The sequence below is a fragment of the Physella acuta genome, unplaced genomic scaffold (assembly GCF_028476545.2).
Source record: "Physella acuta isolate Inbredline_101_S28 unplaced genomic scaffold, ASM2847654v3 ptg000224l, whole genome shotgun sequence".
Classification (NCBI taxonomy): Eukaryota; Metazoa; Mollusca; class Gastropoda; family Physidae; genus Physella; species Physella acuta.
The window spans coordinates 182940-204070 of record NW_026731743.1 but is presented as its reverse complement, the minus strand read 5'-3'; the positions used below and the strand labels follow the sequence as shown (position 1 = coordinate 204070).

Genomic DNA, 21131 nt, shown 5'->3' with positions numbered 1-21131 from the left:
ACGGCTGTAACCCCACCCTTACACGGCTGTAACCCCAGCCTTAGGCGGCTGTAAACACACAGCTATAACCCAAGCATTACACAGCTATTACCCTAGCCTTACACGGCTGTAACTCCAGTCTTTTACGACAGAAACCCTAACTTTAAACAACAAAATAACTGTATTTCCTTCTTTCCTCTTTGCAATTTAGTGTCGTGTTGAATACAGGTGTCATAGTGGGCTACTAATTATAGAATAAAAATAATAGAATAAAAATGACAGCTGTTGTAATTTTTTTTATCAAGATCCAGATGCACAAAAGTTAAAATGCCTAGTATTTTTTTTGGGACTTTCTCATATGAGGCGTAGCGACCTATTCCGGCATTTGGGGCGAACTATCAATTTCGTCCCCCCCCCCCCCCTCTCCCCTGCCAATTATGACCTATATAAAGTTATTAAATTTGTCGAAAAAGACAACAGTCCTAATTTTGAATGGTCGGAATCGCTTTTTTTTTTACAGGACAAAGTCCCATAAGATTTTATGAAAAATTAAATGTCAGTAAACCTAAATAGCAGCCTATTTTTTAAACTTCGATTTTATTTAATAGTAATACAGCTCTAAATGAACTTTTATTTTCTATTCAAAGCTTTGTATCTAAGTGTGTTCACTAAGTTGCTAAAATAAGAACAAAACAAAAGGGGGAGCTACTTGAAAAATTCAAGAGCTCATGACAGACATAGTTAGTTCCCTTGAACAATTAAACAAATAAGGCGTCACAAAATTGTAAACTTTTGAGATAATAACGATAATACTAACATTTTTTTCCAAACACTGTTTAAGTTAATTCTCTTGCAAATATTGATCTATAAAATTAACTTTTAAATTAAATAAATATCCAATGAATAAAGTAACTTGTAAGCTTATCTTGAAGTATATAACCCTTGTTTGTGTACGTTGTATTACTTATTTAAGAGTATTAACGTGAGAGATACATACACATTTAAAATCTAAATTTATTGTATGTAATGTATTTTTCACAGGATGCAGAATGCTACTATGAATGAAGATATCGGGAGTGAACTATACCTTGTATATATGTCATAATAATTAGGACTTTCTTTCATAAAAGTTTTCTCCCTTATCTAATAAATTGTATAGTGACTTATGCAAAAAACTAGGTCAGAAACATAAATAAGGGTTTAACTGAATTCGTTGGTCTTGGAAGAGGAGAATAAAGATCTCGATTGGGTATCGGACAACAACATTATGTCAATTACCTTCACCCAGTTACCTTTCGCCATGTCAATAACTTCCCGATGTCATCTCCCCCATGTCATTATCTCCCCGATGTCATTATCTCCCCATGTCATTATCTCCCCGATGTCATTATCCTCCCCATGTCATTATCTCCCCGATGTCATTATCCTCCCCATGTCATTATCTCCCCGATGTCATTACCTCACCCATGTCATTATCTCCCCGATGTCATTACCTCACCCATGTCATTACCTCCCATAGGTTATTACATCCCCCGGATTATCACTTGTTCGGGGGGAATAAAATTTCCCGGGGGGGGGGGTTGGGGCGGACACTGTCAAAACTATATAAATCCTACATAAAATCCATTTTGTTCAGGGGGGGGGAACTTTCTTGGAAGAAACACTGTCAAACAGCTTATTTCCTTTCCCAGGTTAACACCTTCACAAGCTCATTACCTCCACAAGCTCATTACCTCCACAAGCTCATTACCTCCACAAGCTCATTATCTCAACAAGCTCATTATCTCCAGAAGCTCATTACCTCCACAAGCTCATTATCTCCACAAGCTCATTACCTCCACAAGCTCATTACCTCCACAAGCTCATTACCTCCACAAGCTCATTACCTCCACAAGCACATTATCTCCACAAGCTCATTATCTCCACAAGCTCATTACCTCCACAAGCTCATTATCTCCACAAGCTCATTACCTCCACAAGCTCATTACCTCAACACAGTCATTGCCTTCACCAGGTAATAAATGTTGGAAGGCGTGGTCTAACGGTAGAGTTTACGACTGCTATTCCAGAAGTCTCGAGTTCGGATCCCAGACTCAAGTTTGTAGAACGTACCTGAGACTACCCAGCTGCAGTGATTACCTGTATGATATTAAGAAAACTAAGGTGGTTGGGCTTAGTAACAACCATACTATATCACTGATTGGTTATTACAACAGATAAACTCTACTTCATCTCTCCATGCGCCTTCTGTACGAATGGTAAAAGATGATGATGATGTAATAATTAGTAGTCAAAAGTTTAAAATTGTCTTGGATAGCTTAGTATCGAAGCTGTGCCACAGTGCATGTATAAAAAAAATCATAATCTGAGTAAATACTCATTAGAATGTATTCATGTTGTTGGTAAGATGGTAATATCTGTCTCCTTTTTGTTTCGTTTTGTTAGCATTACTCTGTTAGCTACCCCCCCCCTCCTAAGGCCTAAAACCCTGTCGTTACATTCAAAATAAATCATTGCTGTCGATTTTTTAGCCGGCCCCGACACCACACCCCTCTTCCCCACCCCCCCCCCCCCACCACCATTTCCCAGCCGTGGCAACTCAAGTATAAAATCATGAACTAAATCATATTTCGATGGATAATAAACTGATTCACAAAGGATCATAATAATGTTTAACCCTTGCATTTTTGTAACTTTACGGTGTTGTTTAGCGGTGTAAATATTTAATGAGGTAACCGTTGGACACCGTGCCCTAGTTTGTGGACAACAAACTCCAAAATGTCACTCTCCTGCGTCAACAACTGACATTTACAACGACCGCTAGATTACGATATGACATCTGAAACATGGGTTTGTCTAGATGACATATTTGTTATTTACACTGGTGTGTGAAACATGGTTTTTCGAGATGACATATTTGTTATTTATTCTGTTATGTCGGTGTGTTTTATATCTAATTGCAGATTTCACTACATGAAACTAGCAAAATGAAAACTGAGAAATACAAGTAGGCCTACGCGCTATGTACAAACTTTTTTTTTGAAATCTTGAAACAATGACGTTCAAGTTTGCTATGTGATTGAATGTGAATGCGCTCAAACTTAAATACTGTCACGGGTGTGAGGAAATATTGGGATAGAGAGGCTAACGGTGTATTTATTTGATAACTGCAGTTGTTCAACACATGTTATGTTTTAATGTAAAGACAAGTCTGTTACCTGGCGATTTATGTTATTAACCCGGTATAACATAACTGTTACTGTATAAACACACTTTACACTGTTATAGTCTTACAGGATTCATTTCTTGCAGGTCTAAATGACGCGAGACTTAAAGATGGAAAAAATTTAACGAAGTCATGAATTTTCTGTCTTGTTATTGTGTGATGTGTAAAAAAAAGGGGGGATGGTTGAATAGTAATAGGTCAGCCATAATGGCAAATTGAGCTCGCAACAATAACAGACTTAAATAAAATGTGAAGGCTGAATGTTTTGATAGTTCTACAGCTCATGACATTTTAGAATTGAGTTAACAATTCGACGTCCAATCGTGTCTGTAGCTGTTGTTTATAATTCATAAACGTGTTTGATACGACTAACCGACTGAAAGGTTTCGCCGATTAGGGCACGCTGACACATTAATTTATTGTAGCTTGTCTTTGTCACCTACAGAGCAGATTGACATTTTAAAAATGTGATACAAAAAACAATAAATCGACAAAACATTTCATCATAAATAGGGGCGACATTTTTAGTTGTCCTGATTAAGAGCTTTACCGAAGTAAAAAATATTTAAGTCAAATTACCTATTCAATGCGAATATACATGTTTGTAATTGTGTATTTATACGACACATGTGCTATATTACACTGATCAAGTCTTTATTTTGAATCATTTTCAAACTGATTATCGGTCCACTGCTCCATACAGGTGGAGTGGTCGGTTTGTAGAAGTCACCTAACACTCAAAGTTTCAAGTTTGAATCCCCAACTTGAGTCTGTACAAACTACAAGGCAGAAGTTGTTTATTTTGGAGTTGTCTCTCGCAGAGAAAGTTGCTGTCTTTAGCAATCGAGCCTCAACTGCCCGAGGGTTCGAACTCAAGACTTGTATGTTCAGCAACCATGAGCTTTACCGACTCCACCACGCCGACATTCACTGCACACGATATTTTAGTTGTTCAATATTTTGCCTAACGTAAATTTCCCTTAAAAACTTGAAGCTCGATGTGGCAAGTGAAGTAGAGTTCACCTGTTTTTGTCACCTCAGCATATTATGCCAAGCGGTCTTTACTTTCGCTAACGTGTGTCAGAGCCGGGTAGAGACAGGGACGGTCGTGACTTGAACCCGGATTCAAACTCCAGGCTTTTGGATATGCAATGTAGCTCTCTACAGCTAGGAAAATTCGACGTTGGCCTAATGCTAATGGTAAACACAAAAATGTATTCTTCTTCCACGCTAGCGTAGTATTTTATTTAAATATTCCTTTTTTAAGGGAACCTATTAATGGTGTATTCCTAAATTTATCTTATAGGCAAATACAATTGTTTATATTTGAAGCGTCTTACGCTAAGGAGCACATTAATAAGTCAACAACATAACTACCCATAACATACAAATTATATCATAAAGAGAACGAATGTTTATAAAGTTACTTTTATTGTCACACCATACACACAATAAATGTTACATTGATCCGTTTAGATAAAATGGTGAAAAAAGATGAAAAGGGTTTAGTAATTTTTGCACACACAAAAATAAGGTATTGCATTTAAAAAGGCGCAATGTGTGATCATTACCCAAATACATGCATATTACAAATCTGTATAGTATGACAATTAACAAATTAGAACAGATTTTTAAAAAAATATCTAGTGATTTTTCACATAAAACGTGAAGTATTTTACTCATACAGTCATTACGTAAAACAGTAATATATTAGTTACAAATATCAAATGTATTGGGTAGAAATGTTTTAAAAATGAAAATATTTAGCTATTTATTTACTTATTTTTGTGATATTAAATTTATATATATATATATATATATATATATATATATATATATATATATATATATATATATATATATATATATATATATATATAACTAAACAAAATAACAAGATAGCCATTAAGATACATTACACAAATCACATATAATGAGTGGTAAGTTCATTGAGGTTTATAAATCGATAATTATTGTGTGTTATAGCTCATCTCTAAAATCCATTGAAACATCACAGTACAGCTACAAATTAAAGCGTGATATATATTATAAAGGTTATTGTGGACACGGTGCATACATGGACTTGTAGGCTGGTAGATATCAATACAAAATAATACATGGACAAATATCTGTTAGTCCTATACAATCGGTGTGAACGGTACATGACTATCCTATGGGTAAGGTATGTTTACGTCTAGGTGCAGATCACACATAAATATCTAAACATTTATACAATAAATAGAACGTGCTAAATATTCTTTTTTTCTAGTTTATTAAAATTTAAAATGTTTTGTATTCTTGTAAAAATAACATTTAATCATAACATTAAAAACAAGCAAGTGAAGTAGCCTTTGAGACAGTTTATAGGAGGCTACGTAGCTCATAATATTAAAAATAATGCGTTGAAATAATAAAAATGTATTTAGAATACTTGAAATAAAATTGAGCACGATCACGATGATGCCGAACACGCTTTGCCAAGTGAAGGTGTAAAGTTATGGCATGTCTTGGAGTCAATATTGAATAATGTGTTATTTGTGCAATATACCAACATTGTTTAGTCTTTTATAGTTAGCTAGTTATGACTTGTGTTCATTAAACAAAGACGGCGGACTTCAGTAATGAAGCTGTTTTAATTATTTCCTCTGCACATCACAACGTTTAAAAGTCGAACTCTGAATTGTTTTATCAATAAAAAATACATAACACAGTTGAGAACGTGATTGCTGAGTAAGGTATTAAGAGAAATGTCTACTAGCAATTTTATAAATGATACACTACAACCTATGCAAGGTGTATGTGAAAGTAATAAGAGTATTAGTAAAGGTGAATATATTATGAAAAAGACAATCACAACAGACATCATAAGGTAAGTCAACATCATTTCATTCTGCTTTGTCCGAGTGTCTTTAAAAATCAATTCTTTTCTTTTTTTGTAAATGCAAAGTTTAATGGCAACGGCAATTGTTAACACAAAAGATACAATAAATGGAATTATAATGTAGAAAACTGAAAAAATCAACAACTTTGTCGCCGCAACTATACCCATGCCTACTTTGAAGGGCACGCAAATCACAATATCAGCCACACAAACAATACAAAGCAAGATTAGACATCGCCTGATAGACAAGATGATTGATTTTTTAATGGGGAACCACACCGCTAGGAACCGATCGAAGCAAATCAAAACTGTTATCCAGTTTGAAAAGACGATAAAGAATACCTTGCCGCCGGTAAGTATTAATTTATAAGGATCCAAATAGTCGGAACTCTTAAAATAAAATTTACATATGCTACCAAGTAGAGCACACAGCAACGCCATCCCGTCAGAGCCAGCAAGAGCCAACACAAACAAGGTCCCTGGGTTTTTGGCTCTTAGAGTCCATAAAGTGACGATGATCAAAATGTTTGCAGGTACACCGATGGCAGCATGGACGGTGTCGGAGATAGGAAATTGTTCTTCTGAGTAATACTCCTCACGACTTAGTATAGAGAAATAAAACTTAGTTGAAATAACTTGTGGTTGACTAAAGAAAAAAGTGAACAATATAACAAGAAGTTTTGGCAATATTTTGATATTAAATAAGACCTAATTCTCTAATATGTTTCGGTTATCTCTTAATTGCAAGATTATTTTGATTTTATTTCTTTTTCTGTAAAATAATACATATAAATTCTCAGCACGAAGGCCTAAACTACGAATAGAATGAAACAATATTATCATGTTTAAAGCAAATCTTTCATAATTGTGAAATGACATAGAAATGTGCATAGTACTGATACTACAAATTTTATACAAATACGATTAGGGAACAAGAGCTTAAAGACTCAAGAAAGAAAAGACTACTCATTATTTTTTTTCGTGCTTAATTGTAATAGTGGAGGAAATTTGTTCCAACACAATAAAGTATTATATGTTACAATAATAATCAGGCTCGTTGAATGCGATTTTAGCTTGCATTACTTTCTGATTTTAAAAAAGAACTTTTTTCCACCCAAGAACAAATAAAATATTTTTTTCTAAATTTTGGAATTTTCTCGATCGCCTAGGAGGGTTTCTGTCCCGAGTTAACTAACGTCATCCACTATGGTCTTAACTCGAGACCCATATAAGATATTGTGTGTAATAATATTCTAGTACAGATACACATTCATAAAATAATAAACAATAAAAAAACGGTAAAATAAAATTGCACTATTTACTTACATTTTTTTAGATAAAAATTTCTCAAACTGTTCCAACAGAGTGTCAACATCTAAGCAATTTATAATGTTGCGTTGAAATTCCACATCAGATGTGTGCGTCCTTTAAAAACAATAAGAAACCAAAAAAATATTATGATAGCAAGAATACATTCAATTCAATTAAGGGGGAAGTAATACAGGTACACTTATATAAAATGACAAAAAAAGGGTAACATGAAATAGCACTATTTACTTACAAAGACACGTTTTGTTTAGATAAACATTCCTTAAGCGTGTCCAAGTCTACGAAATCTGTAATGTTGTTTAGAAATTCTTCCATGTACACATCCATTGTATGCGTCCTTTGAAAACAATAAGAAACCAAAAAATATTTATTATAGCAAGAATACATTCAATTCAATTAAATCAAAACATCAATGATAATTCTTAAAAAAATATCTTAAGAAAGAAATTTCAGCATATTAAGTAAAGGAAGCAAAGATACCCTTTTAAAAGTCCTCTTACATTTTAAATATTAATATTTTAGTATAAAATATGTAGTTACTATTTTTTTTATTGTAAAACATAACATATCATAATCTTTTCTTATGTCAGCTACTCAGTTTGAAGTCTCACGTTGTGTATGCCTTAATTAAATTATCTAGAAGTTCCAAATATTGAGCTTAACGTATCAGTGTATCTTGAAATGTTCTGTGAAGGGGGGGGGACTAACATTTCCGGGGGAGAGTGTGGACACCGTTAAAAGTATATATGTATATATTTTCTATATAAATTCCATTTCGTTCGGGGGGCGGGGTAGACTTTCTTCCGAAGTGGAAGGTGGCGGATTCAAACTCGAACCTTACAGGTTGGCAGGCTTGCGATATACCAGTAGGCCACTCCAACTCTTAAAAATCCAGAGTACTAACCAAAACGTATCCTCACAAGAACTCACATGGAATACTAACCCTTAATTAATTTGGTAGCATGCACGTAGATATTGTAATAGATATGGGATACACATGTGTCATGAGACTTAGTATTAAACATTAATAGACATAGCAGTAAACGTAGAATCAAACATAAACGGAAGTCTTATAAGTAGCAGAATCACGTTAAGGGCAGTAACGTTACCTGGGCATGTTGCTGACTATACTATTCCTTTATATGTCCATATCGCATAAACAGAAGAACTCTCCGTCATCTAATCTAAGAATTGCTATGTAAGAAAATACGTTTGCAACTATTGACAAAATAATAAAAAATATGCTAACAAGAGGAATACGGTGACGTATACTTACAATTTAATATTTCTTGGTTAACAATAAGTATTGTTACTGTTAAATATCTTTTAACTTCACAGAGTGCAACAGAACGTCAATGGTTAGTCTTCACAGCTGGAGACGATGTTTGTTTTAGCAGTTGGAGAAGATCTTTGTTGTTTTTGTAGCTGGAGACGATGTTTGGTTTTGTAGCTAAAACAACCGTTTGTTTTTAAATCTAAGAAATCGGAAGAGAGATCTACATCATTTACTTAAGATTAAAAACATTAAATCATTTTTTGTAACTACGAAGCTCAATAAACTTTCTCAATTAATTAAACTTAAAATAACTACAACCCAGGGGTGGAACTACAGTGCCGTCAGACCCCGCAATGCGGGGGGGGGGGGGGGTGCACGCCATTTAGGGGCCCGCAGTCTACCATAATTAAAAAATTTATAGTTGAAAAATAATTAATTTTCTTGCATTTTTGACTTGATGGTTGTTTTGTAAAAAGATTACCGTAGATGCGGTTGGATTATCTTTATTCTATAGACACCACCCCACGCTCTTGTATATTCTTTTTCCCCTTTTTTTTTAAACCACTGTGAAAGTCGAGACGTCTTTCTTCTACAATCAAACTTATCACAGATAAGCAAACGTTCAAACCGCTTCCATGACTTATGTCCCTTTTTAAATAGTCAAATAGAGTTGTTCATAAGCTCCTTTTAATAGATTTGTACTAAACAAATTAAAAAGCAATTACTTCTCTTAATTATTGTTTTTTTTTTAAATAAAATACTTACCAAAGAATGACTGACATTGTACAAAAAGGAAATGTATTTAAAATTAATAATATAAATTTAAAAAAAAAAAAACATAAAAATAAACATAACACGAGACACCATTACTTATACAAAGCTTTCTTGTTTTATATTCTTTTGACTGAACAGCGGTCAGGTCTTATAGCCGAAATAAAATAAAACGGATTTTTACAAAACACACTAATGCAGTTCCACACATGACATGGTGTTGTAATCTGTATTAATTGAAAAACATTTTTTTTCACAAAATCCGAACAGGTCAGCAATGAGTATACTATGTTCGCATTTTGTGTTTGTATATATATATATATATATATATATATATATATATATATATATATATATATATATATATATATATATATATATATATATATATATATATATATATATATATATATATATATATATATATATATATATATATATACATATACATATATATATATATATATATATATTTATATATATATATATATATATATATATATATATATATATATATATATATATATATATATATGGGGGGGTGGCCTAAAAAAAATTTTGCGGGGTGGCCCTTTTTTTCTAGTTCCGCCACTGCTACAACCTATCAAATATTCATTTCTGTTCTTTTTAATCAGCCAAATCCACGTATAAAGAAAGCACCATTGTGTATAATAATTTGTATGTTATCTGACTATTTTAATTTAATTGTTTTTTACTAATGTGCTGTAAAAATTCAGATAGCAAGAGTGTATTTCTTCCAATGACTGAAATTAAACATAATGTAAGGGGTCGATAGGGTCTGGTTGGTAAACAGAGTTTCTTCCAGGCATCTCTTCGGGGGGGCAAAGCCCCCCCGAAAATTTTTTACCGCCCCCCCCCCCCCCCGAACGATATGAAATTTATATAATTTATATAGAAAATATATACTTTTAACAGTGTCCGCCCCCCCCCCCCCCGAAGAAAGTTTACCGCCCCCCCCCCCCCGAAGATTTCAAGTGCCCCCCCGGAGAAAAAAGTCTGGAAGAAACACTGTTGGTGAAGATCACCGTTCCGATTTAGAATTCCGATGCAGATGAGACTTGAAAACTTAGGAATTAAACCCGTCTAGTAGAAAACTTCAAAATAAAAATAAAATCTTTGTATCCAGAACTATACAAATACTGAGATTTAGGTCAAAGTGCCATATAGAGCTAAACATGTTAACACGTAATATTAAATAGGGCTTGTAAGTCTCTTTACTTATCTTACTTAAAATTTTAAATCTCGTTAGCCAGGGTCAGTTGAATTATCAAAGTATAATTATCAGTTTTTACGGTTTTAAATAATTTAACAATAGCGTAAGTAACTTTTATTTCTTTTTTTACCGATTTAATGAATATATTCACAATTGGTTTGGAAAATACTAGCTGGGTAGTATGATAAGAAGTTGATGACCTACTTACAAGCCATATTGTGTTGGCGGAAATACCATCCAATAAAAATATAATTACTAACACAGAAGAAACACATTTTCGAATGTGTATACATGCAGAGTTTCTTCCAGGCTAAGCCCCCCCCCCCATCCCAAAAAAAAGTCTACCGCCCCCCTCCCTCCCCCCGAAAATTTAAAGTGCCACCCCCCCCCCCCCGGAGAAAAAAAAGTCAAAAACACTAAATTATTGTTTTAAACTTATAATAACTACTGTATTGTATACCTCCAACTCACGGGGACAAATATGTTTACACATAAAAAATAATTTATTCTATCCGAGGCTGAATACAAATTCACACAATATTTACATACGATCTATGTGCTGTCTAGGTACTAGATTTCAACTGTATTAAGTACTGAGATTAACGAATTTGTATAGAAATGTTATCATACTTGCTAAACACAATTATTTTAGAGATTTGGCCCATGGAGTAAGCTCATAACCTCATTAGCGTGGACGTTTAAAATGAGTTGTTATAAATAATCAAGAATTGGATTTGTTACACAGTATTAGAATTGTGAAAAAAATGCAGATTTAGATTTTTTACACTATTCTCATATCTTATGTAAGGGGTCGTCCATAAAGGCGTCACACTCGTAGGGGGAGGGAGGGTCCGTAATTATTTGACGGTGTGTGGTGAGGGGAAGGGGGGAGGGGGTTCAGATGGTGTGACGTCACTTTTTGCATTATAACAAAGCAATGTTAGAAAATAAGTTTTAGCCGTTATTTTGCGTTTTAGCAAATTGTTTTAATAAATTGTAAAAGGAATTCATCAAAATACTCTACGTTGACAGAGTTCTGACAAGATTTTGGAAAAATATCGATGTTTTAAGGAAAATTCAACATCAATTTTGAGGGGGGGGGGGTTGTAGGCTGAGGTGTGATATCATTCCCTAGCAACTTCATTGTATCATTTAATTTTTAGAATAAATAATTTTAAGTACAAAAAAGTTTAGCACTTTGATCTGCTTGAGCCCGAATTACTGAACATTTTAGCAGAACACAAAAATTGTGATGTTTTGAAAATGTAATATTGACAGTACAGAATGGAGGCTGAAATGTAATTTCCCTTTTAGGGAGTGTCGGATTTTTAGAGAATGTATGAAACAACGGGAGGGGCGTGTCGGCATATATCTATATATGAGCTAATGTGTGTACGTCAGTGTACGACATATTGGTGTAACATATTCATCTAATTAATCAAAAATTTATTAAAACAAGTAGGTCTACGTAAAAGGAAGCGAGTGCTGGTTTTAGGACGTTAGTTCTCTCCCTTCCCCCACTCACGCTCGCCGTCACAGTGACATTTCACTCACTGCTGGGTCAGGCCGACCGTGATTGTGACCAAAAATACTCAATTTATGACACGTGTCACACTTTGATAGTTGCTCTATACGGGTCTTACAAAACATTAGGGAAAGTTTGCATGTCTATATTTGGTTGCGTCGGGTACCATGCCGTATATAAAAACTCGGATGAAAGAAATACAAATTCTCGGTTGTGAGAAGTTTAACTATGTTCGACATTTTATCCAGTAGATGACACAATTTAAAAGTTTTGAAATGGAAGCTAATACTGCAAAAAAATTATATTGCTTTAAATAATAAATTTTGCAGGACTTTATCACACCCTTTAATAATTACCGACATGTAGGCTCTACCGCCCCCCATTCATTTATCTATAAATATATATACTTCTCTTCATGGGGACCATGCAGGACAAGACGTAGACGCACGCAGTTACTCCCCCGCTCTCAAGGCAAATCGCTACTATCCCCACCAATCTGGTGAGGTTTGGTTCACGACGAATGTTTACAATCGTACAGCCGGGTTAATGACGGCTGTTAGGGGCATATAATTTAGTATTAAACGATTTGGAACGAAGGGGAGGTAACAATTTCTGATTGATCTTTTTGTTGTCTGTAACACTAAACGGCTGCTTTCACTGGGCGGGACGGGAAGGGGGAGGGGGCGGTAGGGGGTGGGGGGGGGTAGTGTTGAATTAAAAAATTATTAATTGCTGATAAGCAGAAAATAAAACAACTAGATGGCGGCGCATGCTACTTCGCGGGTCGGGTCGTTTGTATATAATTCTCTACGTGGGGACCATGCAAGACTCCACCAAGACGTAAGCTAAACAGACCATGTCGCTACCACCCCACCCCTACCAGTGTGGTGAGCTGTGTAGTGACGGCTGTTAGGGGCAGATAATTCAGTTATTAAACAATTTGAAATTAAGGGGAGGTAATAACATATTATGCTAGCTCTTTTCATTGTCGTATGTAAACTTTCGTCACAGACGGCTGCTTTCACGGAGTCGGTGGGGGGGGGGGGGAAGAAGGTGAGGGGAGAGAGAGAGAGAGGAGTTGAAAGTGAGTGTGAGGATAGTCGTCCTTCACCTGCCCCGTAGTCCGTCATTGTTGAAAGGCAAGTTTACTTACGTTACTTTAACGTGAAATTACAATTCAGCCTCTCATTCTCTAAATATTCCATTTTCAAAACATCACAAATTACCGTGTTATATTAAAATGTTTTAAAGCAAAATATTTTCAGTCACAGCATTGGTAGTGTCGAATTTGCAAATTATTAATTATTAAAAAAAAGAAATTAAACTAAATAGCGGCGTATGCTATGTCGAGGGTCAGCTCGTACTAAATACTGTGCCACTGGCTGAACAAACTTCAGAGGTGGATGTGGAAGTGGAAACTATGGCTGTGGCTGTGGCTGTGGCTGTGGCTGTGGCTATGGCTATGGCTATGGCTATGGCTATGGCTATGGCTATGGCTATGGCTATGGCTATGGCTATGGCTATGGCTATGGCTATGGCTATGGCTATGGCTATGGCTATGGCTATGGCTATGGCTATGGCTATGGCTATGGCTATGGCTATGGCTATGGCTATGGCTATGGCTATGGCTATGGCTATGGCTATGGCTATGGCTATGGCTATGGCTATGGCTATGGCTATGGCTATGGCTAGGGCTAGGGCTAGGGCTAGGGCTAGGGCTAGGGCTAGGGCTAGGGCTAGGGCTAGGGCTAGGGCTAGGGCTAGGGCTAGGGCTAGGGCTAGGGCTAGGGCTAGGGCTAGGGCTAGGGCTAGGGCTAGGGCTAGGGCTAGGGCTAGGGCTAGGGCTAGGGCTAGGGCTAGGGCTAGGGCTAGGGCTAGGGCTAGGGCTAGGGCTAGGGCTAGGGCTAGGGCTAGGGCTAGGGCTAGGGCTAGGGCTATGGCTATGGCTATGGCTATGGCTATGGCTATGGCTATGGCTATGGCTATGGCTATGGCTATGGCTATGGCTATGGCTATGGCTATGGCTATGGCTATGGCTATGGCTATGGCTATGGCTATGGCTATGGCTATGGCTATGGCTATGGCTATGGCTATGGCTATGGCTATGGCTATGGCTATGGCTATGGCTATGGCTAGGGCTAGGGCTAGGGCTAGGGCTAGGGCTAGGGCTAGGGCTAGGGCTAGGGCTAGGGCTAGGGCTAGGGCTAGGGCTATGGCTATGGCTATGGCTATGGCTATGGCTATGGCTATGGCTATGGCTATGGCTATGGCTATGGCTATGGCTATGGCTATGGCTATGGCTATGGCTATGGCTATGGCTATGGCTATGGCTATGGCTATGGCTATGGCTATGGCTATGGCTATGGCTATGGCTATGGCTATGGCTATGGCTATGGCTATGGCTATGGCTATGGCTATGGCTATGGCTATGGCTATGGCTATGGCTATGGCTATGGCTATGGCTATGGCTATGGCTATGGCTATGGCTATGGCTATGGCTATGGCTATGGCTATGGCTATGGCTATGGCTATGGCTATGGCTATGGCTCGAACCTGTTGAACAACCGGTGAGTTAACCCACCTCTGTCCGGTAACTGACTCACAAACACAACTGGGCATAGTGCTGACCACATTATCCACCTGTTTTTTAAAAAGATAAACTCTACTTCGTCTGCCACGTGTGTCTAGGACGCGAATCTAATTCTAAATTACGTGCATATTACTTATACTACTAGGGGTCGGCGTGGGCGAGTCGGTAAAGCTCATGGTTGCTAAACCAAAAAGGTCTCGAGTTCGAACCCTCGGGCAGATGAGGCTCGTTAGTTGGAGACAGCAACTCTTCTAGGAGAGACAACTCCAAAATCAAACAACTGCTGCCTTGTAGTTTGTTCTTTGTTGGACAAAGGCTATGGAATCAAATCCAAAAAGGAAAGCGGAGTCAATGGCCTTAATGGCGCATAACCAGTTGACACGTATCCTTAACTGTGAGGGAGGCGTGGTCAAGTCGGCAAAAGCTCATGTTGGATAAATTCGAAATAGTCTCGAGAAAGAAGAAGAAGAAGAAGACTTATACTACTTACCAGATCCAGTTTCTGTAATTTTGTAATTTTCTGGAAATTTCTGTAACAATTACTAAAAATTTCACACAGGGCCTACCTGACTATCTGATTATCTTACAATAACTATTTCGTCATAAGTAGAAGATCGACCAGATCACTAACTCAAAAATCTGTTTTCTGTTATAGTACTGCCGTCGTGGTGAAAAATTAGAAAGGGTGTGGCAATTCGGGCGACACTACTGTTTGAGAGCATGAAATATCACATCGGGTGTTCATAATTTATTTAATGAATGCAGTTAATGAGTGGCGTGATTTGGTTCTATTCTCATACCCGCGATGTCGCCTGTCATACCCGCCATACACACACTACTGTCTGTCATACATCGTGATGAAGTCTGTCATACACATTTTTTTATGTCTGCCATCACTTTTAATGTCTGTCATACACATTTTAATGTCTGCCATACACATGTTAATATCTGCCATACACATTCTAATGTCGGTCATACACATTTTAATGTATGTCATACACATTTTAACGTCTGCCATACATATTTTAAAGTCTGTCATACATATTCTAATATCTGCCATACACATTTTAACGTCTGCCATACACATTCTAGTATCTGCCATACACATTCTAATGTCTGTCATATACATTTTAATGTCTGCCACACACATTATAATGTCTGTCATATACATTCTAATGTCTGTCGTACACATTCTTATGTCGGTCATACACATTATAATATGTGTCAAACAAATCCTACTGTCTGTCATACACAAGGTAGTACAACAAGCTTACAAAAATTACAACAACAAACATTCTATTATGTGATACATAATGTATGCAATTATTTTTTTTAATTTAATGACCCAATATTATACGGCTACTGGCATGTATTGATTTTCACTTCTCTGCACAAGTGAATCGACGTCAAACAACTAGTTCAAATACTGTTTATTAACTTTTCATAAATCCTACTTATTTTTTTCATTTCACGTTCTATTTGTTTGGGATGGACCTCCAGCTAAACATTTTAATTGTTCTTTAATATTTTATCTAGCTGATTTGTAGTGTTTCTTTTTTGTTTGTTTTTCTTTTTGCTAGTGTGTCAGCCTTGTTTCATTGCTATGATGCTGTGATATTCTGTACAACAATTGCACTTTATTTTTAGGTATTTTAAGTTCAGAGCCAGTCTAATGACGTAATGTAATGTTTTGTACAGTGTTATCCAAAGAAACTCTTTGTTAATTCGCATTTGTATTTCCTTTGTAACAGGAAAATAACGAGTCGCTTGCAGGTCAATATATCTAATTTAACTTTCTAACCCAGTTATCTGAATTTATTATATTGCGCTAATGGGTGCGCTGACCTTTGACCACAGGTGCTTTGACCATATGGGTTTGACCATAGGGATTTCGACCACAGCGGGGCTTTGACCATAACGGGGCTTTGACCATAGGGGGTTTGACCATATGGGGTTTGACCACAGGTGTTTTCTCAGCAGTGGGTCTTTGATCACAGGTGGTTTGTCATCGGGTGTTTGATCAAAAGTGCCGTGTCCGGCTTTGACCACAGGTGTTTTGTCCATGTAGGATCTTTGATCAAAGGTTTTATTTGATCACAGGCGGTTCGTCCAATGCCTGCGTTTAATAACAAGCGCTTTCAGAGGCGTAGCGACCCTGCCCGGCGCCCGGGGCAAACTTTCGATTTGCACCCCCCCCCCTCTCAAACTTTTGATTTGCAACCCCCCTCAAACTTTCAATTTGTTTTTTCAACCGATTTTGGCGCCCCCTAAGGTCGGCGCCCGCGGACATATGCCTACGCCTCTGGATACAGTAGAATCAAATTTATTTAATCAGTGTCTGAAAAAACATTCACAGAATACTTACAATTGCCGTCTGGGTTGTAGCTTTCAACCCTAGTTGAGATCGATGAATTTCAATAGCAATGTTCCTGTTTACTGTTACATAAGTTTGTTTTGAGAGATTTAGTCAACACTTTAATTTCATAAGTTCATTAGCTATCAATTACTAGATGCGTGAAAGTAACTAAAAATGATGTGTATTATATTATAAGAGTCTTGTTAAAAAAAAAATCCAGATTTACTTTTGTTACACCTGACTCATATCTCGTGTATGACAATCAATCCCTTGAAAAATTATTTGCTTATTCAAAAAAATAACACGTCAAAACTATGAGAAATTGTAGAGGTCGGAAAAGAGTATTCAGGTTAGGGTAATAAGTGAGAAACCTTTCTCTTGCAGTTTAAAAATCGATTTTTAAATTTATTTTACTAGTTTTTTTTTTTTTTTTTTTTTTTTTTTTAATTTTTAGATATTTTATTGCAAGTAGTAATTGAAATTATATTGTTTCCACTTGAACCGGACTTGCTAAACACTTAAGTACAACAAAGTGATTAATTAAAGATTTTATCACTGTAGAATATTTTCTAAAGAGCAGAGAAGGCTCAATGGTAACGTCACTTTAGGGAGCATTTGATTTTTGTTGGCGATCTCATATATCATGATCAGTGGTGGTGAAATACCATTTAAAAACTAATTGCTAAATTTAATTGCATTTCATCTTACACATTTTGAAAATTTGAAACAAAACTTTCTAGAATGTTTGATGTCACAACAACTAGCCAGCGGACTATATTAGAGTTAGTAAAAGAAGGATCAATGATTATGTTATCAATACAATTTGTTTTTATATTCAGACTTGGAAAAAAGTTAGTTTTTTTCAAGATAGACGCCATTGCAATGGCAATTATATTTTCAAAAGAGTCCCTGATGCATGATAATATTTTCTCTTAAGAATCTTAACATTTATACACGCAAATTTTAAAAAAAAAAAATTTATTAAGAAGTTTATTTTGTCTTTTTTTTCCCTGATCCGTACGACTCAATTTGTTGCCACACATTTACCTGATTAACGTTTTTACTAAGCAATTACATGATTAGCGAGGGGTCGGCGTGGTCGAGTCGGTAAAGCTCATGGTTGCTAAACCGAAAAGTCTCGAGTTCGAACCCTCGGGCAGATGAGGTTCGTTAGCTGGGGACAGCAACTCTTCTAGGAGAGACAACTCCAAAATTAAACAACTGCTGCTTTGTAGTTTGTTCTTGGTTGGACAAAGGCTATGGAAGCAAATCCAAAAAGAAAAGCAGGCTGAAATCGGAGTCAATGGCCTCAATGACGCATAACCAATTGACACGTAACGCTTAATTGTGTTGGAGGCGTGGTCGAGTCGGCAAAAAGCTCATGGTTGATAAATTCGAACAAAGTCTCGATTTTCAAACCCACTGGCAGATAAATCTCGATCCCCTTCAACACTAATAATTAAGAACGAAGAAGAAGAAGAAACATGATTAGCAACGAGTGATTGATTTCGAACGATTCGTTTTAGTATTCATCCCCATCCCATGACCCCTACTCACGTCAACTGTTCCTATGACATTTGCAAAAAGAAGTAGGCTTATATTGATGTGTTTTTGATAAATTACTGCAGGGTCAGTGATCGACCGAGAGAGAGACCAAAAATACTCAATGTATAACAATTTTTTTATCTGACAGTTTGGCCTTTGCCTTATACTCCTCTTGCAACAAAACTGTAACATTGTTACATCCAAACTTGGTAGTATTGCTTACTGAAATTTCAAATTATCAGCTACTTTTGTAAGATGACCTAACCCTTCACAGACTATCTAGTAAGTGAAGCATTTAATAAGTGTAGAAGGAAATGCTGAAAGCGGGAATATAAAAAAGAAGTAGGCCTATATTGATGTGTTTTTGATAAATTTCGGAGAAGTTTATCCATGAATAAAGTTTTGGATTTAAATGAGAACGTAAACGTGGACGTAAAAGTGGACGTGAAATTGGACGTGAAAGTGGACGTGAAAGTGGACGTGAAAGTGGACGTGAAAGTGGACGTGAAAGTGGACGTGAAAGTGGACGTGAAAGTGGACGTGAAAGTGGACGTGAAAGTGGACGTGAAAGGAGGCATGAAATGGGGCGTGAAAGGGGGCGTGAAAGTGGATGTGAAAGGAGGCGTGAAAGTGAATGAGAAAGGGGGCGTGAAAGTGGATGTGAAAGGAGGCGTGAAAGTGAATGAGAAAGGGGGCGTGCAAGGGGGCGTGAAAGTGGATGTGAAAGGGGGCGAGAAAGGGGGAATGCAAGGGGGCGTGAAAGTGGATGTGAAAGGGGGCGTGAAAGGGGGAATGCAAGGGGGCGTGAAAGTGGACGTGAAAGGGGGCGTGAAAGGGTACGTGAAAGGAATCGTGAAATGGGGCGTGAAATGGGGCGTGAAAGTGGATGTGAAAGGGGGCGTGAAAGTGAATGAGAAAGGGGGCGTGAAAGTGGGCGTGAAAGGGGGCGTGAAAGTGGATGTGAAAGGGGGCGTGAAAGGGGGCGTGAAAGGGGGCGTGAAAGGGTACGTGAAAGGGGGCGTGAAAGGGTACGTGAAAGGGGCGTAAAAGGGGGCGTGAAAGGGTACGTGAAAGGAAGCGTGAAATGGGGCGTGAAAGGGGGCGTGAAAGTGGATGTAAAAGGGGGCGTGAAAGGGGGCGTGAAAAGGGGCGTGAAAGTGGATGTGAAAGGAGGCGTGAAAGTGAATGAGAAAGGGGGCGTGAAAGGGGGCGTGAAAAGGGGCGTGAAAGTGGATGTAAAAGGGGGCGTGAAAGGGGGCGTGAAAAGGGGCGTGAAAGTGGATGTGAAAGGAGGCGTGAAAGTGAATGAGAAAGGGGGCGTGCAAGGGGGCGTGAAAGTGGATGTGAAAGGGGGCGTGAAAGTGGATGTGAAAGGAGGCGTGAAAGTGAATGAGAAAGGGTACGTGAAAGGAGGCGTGAAATGGGGCGTGAAAGGGGGCGTGAAAGTGGATGTGAAAGGGGCGTAAAAAGGGGCGTGAAAGGGGGCGTGAATGGGGACGTGAAAGGGGGCGTGAAAGGGGGCGTGAAATGGGGCGTGAAAGGGGGCGTGAAAGGGGGCGTGAAAGGGGGCGTGAAAGGGGGCGTGAAAGGAAAAAAGAAGTAGGCTTATATTGATGTGTTTTTGATAAATTTCGGAGAAGTTTATCCATGAATAAAGTTTTGGATTTGAATGAGAACGTAAACGTGGACGTGAAAGTGGACGTGAAATTGGACGTGAAAGTGGACGTGAAAGTGGACGTGAAAGTGGACGTGAATGTGGACGTGAAAGTGGACGTGAAAGTAGACGTGAAAGTGGACGTGAAAGTGGACGTGAAAGTGGACGTGAAAGTGGACGTGAAAGTGGACGTGAAAGTGGACGTGAAAGTGGACGTGAAAGTGGACGTGAAAGTGGACGTGAAAGGAGGCATGAAATGGGGCGTGAAAGGGGGCGTGAAAGGGTACGTGAAAGGAGGCGTGAAATGGGGCGTGAAAGGGGGCGTGAAAGTTGATGTGAAAGGGGCGTAAAAAGGGGCGTGAAAGGGGGCGTGAATGGGGACGTGAAAGGGGGCGTGAATAGGGGCGTGAAAGGGTGCGTGAAAGGGGGCGTGAAAGGAAAAAAGAAGTAGGCTTATATTGATGTGTTTTTGATAAATTTCGGAGAAGTTTATCCATGAATAAAGTTTTGGATTTGAATGAGAACGTAAACGTGGACGTGAAAGTGGACGTGAAATTGGACGTGAAAGTGGACGTGAAAGTGGACGTGAAAGTGGACGTGAAAGTGGACGTGAAAGTAGACGTGAAAGTGGACGTGAAAGTGGACGTGAAAGTGGACGTGAAAGTGGACGTGAAAGGGGGCGTGAAAGTGGATGTGAAAGGAGGCGTGAAAGTGAATGAGAAAGGGGGCGTGAAAGTGGATGTGAAAGGAGGCGTGAAAGTGAAT

At 37.8% G+C, this 21131-nt stretch overlaps 1 pseudogene; it reads left to right on the top strand.

Annotated features, from left to right (window-relative positions):
* Window positions 1-19102: 19102 nt before the first annotated feature.
* Window positions 19103-20768, top strand: LOC131937866 (putative transmembrane protein DDB_G0289901; annotated as a pseudogene).
* Window positions 20769-21131: the final 363 nt, after the last annotated feature.